This window comes from Eschrichtius robustus, chromosome 3, assembly GCF_028021215.1.
Source record: "Eschrichtius robustus isolate mEscRob2 chromosome 3, mEscRob2.pri, whole genome shotgun sequence".
NCBI classification, from domain to species: Eukaryota; Metazoa; Chordata; class Mammalia; order Artiodactyla; family Eschrichtiidae; genus Eschrichtius; species Eschrichtius robustus.
The window spans coordinates 106,880,504-106,887,272 of record NC_090826.1 but is presented as its reverse complement, the minus strand read 5'-3'; the positions used below and the strand labels follow the sequence as shown (position 1 = coordinate 106,887,272).

At 42.9% G+C, this 6,769-nt stretch overlaps 1 non-coding gene across 1 annotated transcript; it reads right to left on the bottom strand.

The window, feature by feature from the left end:
• Positions 1-6,111: 6,111 nt before the first annotated feature.
• On the bottom strand, positions 6,112-6,183 carry TRNAQ-CUG (transfer RNA glutamine (anticodon CUG)). Its single transcript has one exon. It is a non-coding gene; the product is annotated as a tRNA-Gln (tRNA).
• Positions 6,184-6,769: the final 586 nt, after the last annotated feature.

The window sequence follows — 6,769 nt, the reverse complement described above, 5'->3', positions numbered from 1 at the left end:
GAGACTAAGAGTGTCCACTTTGCCTGTCACCACTATTGTCATTTTAGCATTGGACACTTTGTTATGCAGGGGCCATGAGATCTGTTCACTGGAAAGACATGTTTTCTGTCTATAATCAGTAACTTGACTAGTGGTACTTTGAGAGTTTATGAATATCTTGTCCTGTGATGCTCTTTCTCTAAAAATTTTACCATCCCTTATTGTTCCCTCATGTGTGTCAATTATCATACTTGTGTTTGTATCCTGGACATTTTCTAATTCAATCATTCTGTAAACTTGTATTCCTGGCCTTGTGCTGTGGGAAAGACAATCCATACCCCTTCCATATCATTAAAAGGTTTTTTGAGTTTCACTGTGGACTCATGCGTTTTTTTATTTGTTTTTTTTTATAAATTTATTTATTCATTTTTGGCTCCATTGGGTCTTCATTGTTGGGTCTTTGTTGCTGCATGTGGGCTTTCTCTAGTTGTGGTGAGCGGGGGCTACTCTTCATTGCGGTGCACGAGCTTCTCTTGTTGCAGAGCTTGGGCTCTAGGCGTGTGGGCTTCAGTAGTTGTGGCACGTGGGCTCAGTAGTTGTGGCTCACAGGCTCTAGAGTGCAGGCTCAATAGTTGTGGTGCACGGGCTTAGTTGCTCTGTGGCATGTGGGATCTTCCTGGACCAGGGCTCAAACCCATGTCCCCTGCATTGGCAGGCAGATTCTCAACCACTGTGCCACCAGGGAAGTCCCCTCATGCGTTTTTAAAATTCAGTGTTATAATCCATTATTATCATGATTGATTTTAGTGGGTATAGATATAAATTAATATAAATATTCTTGTTTCTCCTATTCATCTTTCTATCTTAAACTCTCCCACATTTTTAAAGCTATATTTACCATTTGTAGTCGATTGTATTTACTGTGTTTCTTTTCTGTGTTATCTTATTTTCTTTGTGTGTGCATATTTGTATATGTGTGTGTGTGTATTTGGTATTTAGGAAGGACTGGCTAGCTAGTGCACTAAAATTTTTGACCCCTTAGTCCCTTAGTATGTTGTCACATTTCTAATATTTGGAGTATAAGTTTTAAATGACATCTCTCAACTTCAACTTTTACCACTGTGATGATCAAGGACATTATTTTACTTTTCTCTTTTCTTCTGTCTTTACCTACCACTTCTTACAGTATTATTTCAACCCAATCAAATGTATACCCTTTACATACTATTTTTCCCACCTTGTCCTCACCTCTTTTTTTTTTTTTTTTTTAATGCGGGAACCGGCAAGGTAGGGGTAGGAGCTGGAGGAGGGGCCCACTGGGCCCTTTAGACCCCCTAGTGGCACAGGATGGCTGCCCCACCCTGGGAGTGCCAGCAGCCTCCCTGCAGAGGCCCGAGGGTATGCCCAGGCTGCGCCCAGAGCAGGGCCCATGACACACTGGCTTAAATCTACAATTACATATATTCAATGATGACCAGCTGTACAAAACTCAGAGTTTCCTCAGTCAGCTCTTGATGAGTAGAGTTCATCCTTAAAGATTCCTCATGATGGAGTAAGGACTCCCTAAGTTTAGCATATTTAATACTTGTTTTCTATTGCTTTGATAGGTGGACAGCTTGACTGAATATAAATGACTTGACCATAATGAATTTATTGATTTTTTAAAAAACATCTTCTTGCTTTGTATGTTCTATTGAGATGTAGAATGTAACTTTCTCTCCATTGAGGGCAAAGGGAGGCCTGGAGCGTCACAGGAAATTTTTTTTTTTAATCTTAAAAATAAATAAATAAATAATAATAATAATAAAATAAATAAAATAAAATCTTTTAGCTCTAATAGGATAGGTCTTAGAGTTGACCGTTCCAGTTCTATTTCTCCCAGGTCTCTATGACTTTCTCTCTGATCCTTTCTAATTATCTTTTATTCATTACTATTCTGTTTGATGCTTTCATTTTTTAGTTCAATGTCCCTTATAATTTCAGACAAATATGATCCCTTATGTACCTTGTCATTTAGCCTCTTTTTCAGAGAATTTTCTTTTCCTTCAATTTTTTCTAATCTCTGCCAATTCTAATTTCTCATTTCTTCTTTCTTGTCTACTTCTATTTTGTGTTGTGTATTTATTATGTGAAGTTTTGGGGCTTTTCCCTGTGTGTGTGTGTGTGTGTGTGTGTGTATCTACAAATGCTTTGTTCACGAACACTTAATTCAGATACAGATGCCATTTTACACTTTTCCTATGTTTTGTGATTGATTTTGAAGGGAATTTTTTCATGACCTGAAATTTTTGACTATTTATGTTTTTTTTCCTGTCATCTTAGAATAAATGTCTGTTGTATGATTTTCATTTTAACATGACTGTATTTACTTGAACGAGAAACAGCAGTTCTAGGTAGGAACAGATTAGTGCTTTGAGTGGCTTAGTCGATTTCTTAGTTCTAGATCTGTCTTGTGCAATTATTCTAGCAGATGTAAGGAGGTTTTGGGGAAAGGCATGGTGTGTCTCCTGATTCTGGGATTCTGTTTCTTCCAGTAGGACCTTTAATTTCTACCAGTTACTTCATTCTTTCTCTTCACCACAAGCTTCCAAAGGATGCTACCTTCATCTAGGTCTCACACTTGATCCCAGTAATTGTGCCTCCTCAAAATTGTCACCCTCTGCTCCTCTGCACTGTCAAACCCCTTCCTGTCAATTCCCCAGACACCAGAGCTATATACGACCAGGTCTCAGGCATCCTCTGAGTTTATCCACATGCTCTTTCTGTGAGTAATTTTACCTGGGTTCCCTCCTGAGTATGTCCTCCTTGCTCTCCTCTTCTTTATATGCAGAGTCTTTGCTGATCCGTCTACTGCTGTGTGGCTCCAAGCCCTGGGTAAAAACAAACCAGTTGGAATCCACAGTGTTCTCTGGCCTCTGGTTGTTTAGGGCAGGGTTATGAGTGGTGTCCTTGACTCTCTATGTTAGTCTCTAGCCCTCTGAAATATGTGTTGATAGATTCAGCTGCCATTATCCTAGGTGGATCTGTGGTCTCCCATCATTCTTTTTCAAAGGCAGAATTTCAATAGTACACAAAATAGAATTATATAACAGAACATCCCCATCTTTGTCAGCCACATTCAACATTTATCAACTTATGGCTGAAATTGTTTTACAATTCCACCCACTCATCTTTTCCTGTATTATTTAAAGCAAATCTCAGACATCATATTTCATCTGTAATTATGCCAGTATGTTTCCTTAAATGAAGACTCTTTCTGAAAGTATTATCATAGCACTACAATTATTCATAAATCAATTTAAAATCTTTAATATCATAAAATAGTGTTCAAATTCACAGTTATTGTTTTTAAGTTAGTATCCTTTCTTGGGAGCCAAATAAAATCCACAAATTGTAATCAGTAGGATATGTGTTTAAGTCTTTACATATATGTTTACCCTCAGTTCCTTCCTTCCTTCCTTCCCTCCTTCCCTCCTTCCTTCCTTCCTTCCTCTCTCTCTCTTGCTCTAGCTCTCTCTTGGTCTCTTGCTGTCCTTTTTTTTTTTTTTTCATATCATTCATTTGTTGAAGAAACTGAGCTGTTTGTTCTGTAGCATTCCTGCAGTCTAAATTGAATACCTGGGTGTACTTTTTAATAAATTCTCTTGTCCTCCATATTTCCTTTTTGGTGGTAGAATCTAGAGCAGTGCTGTAATAAAAAGAAAATGCAAGGCACATATGTAATTTAAATTTTTCTAGTAGCCACACAAAGCTAAAAAAGTACAATCCCACAATAATATAAATATGATCTATTCAATACATAGCTAGTTAATGCTACACAGTAAAGGAAATATAATTCTACCAAAGTTTTAAAGTTATGTTTAATAGAAAAATACAGTGCATGTCTTCACTTTTCAAGTTTACATTCACATGAATTATAAATTAAATATAATTAAAATCCAGTTCCTCAGTCCCACTAGCTACATTCTAAGTGTTCAACAGCCATATATGTCTAGTGGCCCCTATTTTGGACCTGGCAGATACAGAGACTGATGAGATTCACATTTGCTATCTTGGCAAGACCACCTCAGAAGTGGTGTGTGCTCTCTGATCAGGAGGCACATCAAGTCCTGTGTGTCTCTTCTAATAATAGTAGCAGCCCTCGGAGTTCAAGGCCTAGATCCATTAACTGATTATGTGGAGTAAAATGGTGATATTCCATGGTCATGTATTATTTAACTGGAACACTTGTATAAAAAGAAACTTCCCCTAAATACTAAATACTGTTTAGTTATTTAGTGGTACCCTCTGTAAAGAAAACTGCAGGTTAATGAGCAATTCCCCAAGCATCCTCTGTGGTCACCAGTTAGTTTCTTTTATTTCTTTTTTTTTTCCCCTGTGCTAATATGAATTCAAAGTTTCAAACACATTGAAGTATTTCAATTCATGGCAATATAGTCTTTACTGGTACTCCAATTATCCTCTCCTTCAGCAGTGAAAGTGACTTTAAGCTGGCTCCTTCAGCCTTTTGATAAGATCCTAATAGTCTTTGAGAACTTTCCTGATATCAGTATGACAAGGTGATTCTGTCTCATCTTGAATATTTTCTGCCCCTGACTTGGACTCAGTCATTTCTCTAAGAATCTCTGGCTTCTTTTTGTGCAAAACATTATTCTCAAGTCAAATTGTGTAACCTAAAGGTACTCATTGGAATTGGTTTATTTCCAGGTCTTTCCAGTGGACATAGCTAGCAAATACATATTCATATTTGTATGTATTCATGTATTCACATATATCCACATTCACAATTCAAATTCAGAACTACAGGCTTTTTATTGAACGTCTATCTTTCATCTGAATCTCTTTTCTCTAATACCAGGATTTTTGTTTTTAAGGACACTGAGACTAATAGAAATACGATATTTCATACAGTCTCCTTTGCTTTTTCCCACATTATATGGACAAAAGAATAAAGAAATACTAACAATGCCAATAACAACACAATTGAGGAAAGCAGTTTTTTATTCTGTCACTGTCCTGGGGTATATATAAATTATTGTGTTTTATAGCCTCTTGGGAGAGTTCTTATCCATATGCTTGTTCCACAAAAGGCATACACAGGTTCATTTGTTACACTGTGTTTTCAATGTCTAGAGGCGACATTTAAACAATTAATTTAATTTTATAATGATAAAAAAAATGAATGTGGTTCCCAACTCAAATCAAACCAAACAAGGCACATTCACTACAGTCTAGCCTTGACTGTAAGATCTGCACGTGTCTCAGAGGCCTGGGTGGAGGTGGGTCAGGGATCCCTGCTCTCCCCAGACGCCGGAATCCTTGGCCTTCCTCCTCCTTCTGGCTGAGCTTGGGACGAAAGGACGAGGTTTCCTGGAGTCAAGGTTCAAATCTTAGCCTAACAGCGGCTTTCCGTGTCCATTGGAGACTTAGAAGCAAGAAATTCTGAATAAAATGGGAATAAACTGGAATAGGATCAATTAAAATTCTGAATAAAATAGGGCACCTGAATACAATACAGTACTTCCCATCCAGGTCTGGAACCCTCGACCCGAAAGCTAAGACGCTGTCACCCTGGCTGCTCAGCGACGTCACAGCCCCGCCCCGCGACCATTTACTCACAGGGACAACCGCGCAGTTAGTTACAAGACGTGCGGGGCGAAGCCCCCTCGCGGGGCAGGACTCAGTGGGAGCAGCCTCTGCCTTTCGCCCCCGAGACCCAGGGTGACCCGACGAGCAGGTGGCACTGGCTAGGTCGCTGCGCCCCTGGGCGGCGGGGCCGGGGCCTCCGATGGCCCACGATGGGCAGAGTCGCCAGGGTCCAGCGGGGACGCCGCGGGCTCGTCCCCCCCCCACCTGCCCGCCACGTCCGCGTGGACCGCGCCACTCGGAGCAGCCGGTTTTCCTCAGGAGGAGGCGGCAGAGCCCGGGGGACGCGGCTGCGAGGCACGGGCGGCGGCAGGAGGGTCGCGGGTCCGGGGAGCCTCCTTCTCGGGACCCAGACTGTCGGGTCGAGAGCAGGACTGAGGAGGATGCGGGGGCGGGAAAGCGCATCCAGGCAGCGCGCATCTGAGGCGCGAGTTCGCTTTCGGGAGGAAACTGAGTAAAAGACGGCTGGGCGCTGCCTAAAGGGAAAGGTCCCACCGAGATTTGAACTCGGATCGCTGGATTCAGAGTCCAGAGTGCTCACCATTACACCATGGAACCCTCTGCCAGCTGCTCCACTGCTGCCGCCGCTGAGCCAGGCGGCGCACAGCCCCGCGGGCCCAGGAGCGGCCTCCCGCCCGGCGCGCCCAGGAGCGGCCTCCCGCCCGGCGCTCACGTCACCCCGCCCCGAGCCCGCTTCCTCCGCGACGCCAGGAGGCGCCTGACTCGCCTGCCCTAGGCCGTCTCTTCAGGTTTGTTTGTCGTGGAATGAGATGAAATCCATTCGGGGTGAGCGACAGGGAAGGGCTTTTAGGGCTCCCCCAAATCCACCTGCTCTGCCGGCATTTCTAGAGTTTTCTGCCCTGAGGTAAAATTCCCGCGAGGAAAAAAAAAGGTTCCTTTCCTCTTCTTTCCCAGTGTCCTCTTCCCGCTGCCCTGGGAGCTCTGAAGACCCTCAGAACAGCCCTTGGGACTTCGTGGGATGTCCCCTCCCTGGGACCCCAGGTCTAAGGGTAGAATCGCTGGGTGCTGGGGGCTTTGCTGGGGGATCCGGCCGCACACGTCGCACTGCCAGCACCCAGGGCGGCTCATGGCCTGCCAGGTTGTGTAACGCAAGGTCCCCTGCTGAAGGCGCGGTGAGGCCAAA